Below are 699 nucleotides of genomic sequence, written 5' to 3' on the forward strand. Positions count from 1 at the left end.
TGTTGTGTTGTGATCTTGGTCCAAACCCTCACGAGAGTTCCTTACAGGTTTTGGTGCCTCTGGCGGCATGGCAGGGGCCAGGTCCTGCTGGAAGATGAAATCTGCCTCTCTATACAGATCCTCAGCAGAAGGAATCATGAAGTCCTCTAAAACATTCAGGTAGACTGTTGCGGTGATACCAACACCTGCACTGGACATTGCACCCCAAACCATGAATGACTGTGGATATTATATATATATATATATATATACACAAGAAGGAGGTATGATTTACATATCCCCTTCTGTAGAACCACTGTTGCTAAATTTTCATTCATGCATCAGGGAGTTGTGCTGTGGAACAGTTTAAAACAATTAGGTGAATCATGTACAACATTATCTGTATTTAAAAGAAAGTTTAAACAAACTTTATAGGTTTTCTAACGCAATAGTTTTTTTTTTATTTATCATTTTAATATATTTTGACAATTTAAATGTATTTAATATAAACTATTATCATTTGCTTTGGTATGTAATTGTGTGTGTTTAAAGTAAGATGTAAGCTTATGTATAAAGCTTTTATTTATTATTTCTTTCTTTTTTAGAAGGTGGGGGAGGGCGCTTGTAAGGCCAACTAGGGTTTTTATGACCTCTCCTGCACATTTTTTTTTTACTTTTCTTTTATGTGTGTTGTTTCTTTTTGTGCAAACAAATAAACAA

Source organism: Nematolebias whitei, chromosome 12, assembly GCF_014905685.2.
Source record: "Nematolebias whitei isolate Nwh7 chromosome 12, NemWhi1, whole genome shotgun sequence".
NCBI classification, from domain to species: domain Eukaryota; kingdom Metazoa; phylum Chordata; class Actinopteri; order Cyprinodontiformes; family Rivulidae; genus Nematolebias; species Nematolebias whitei.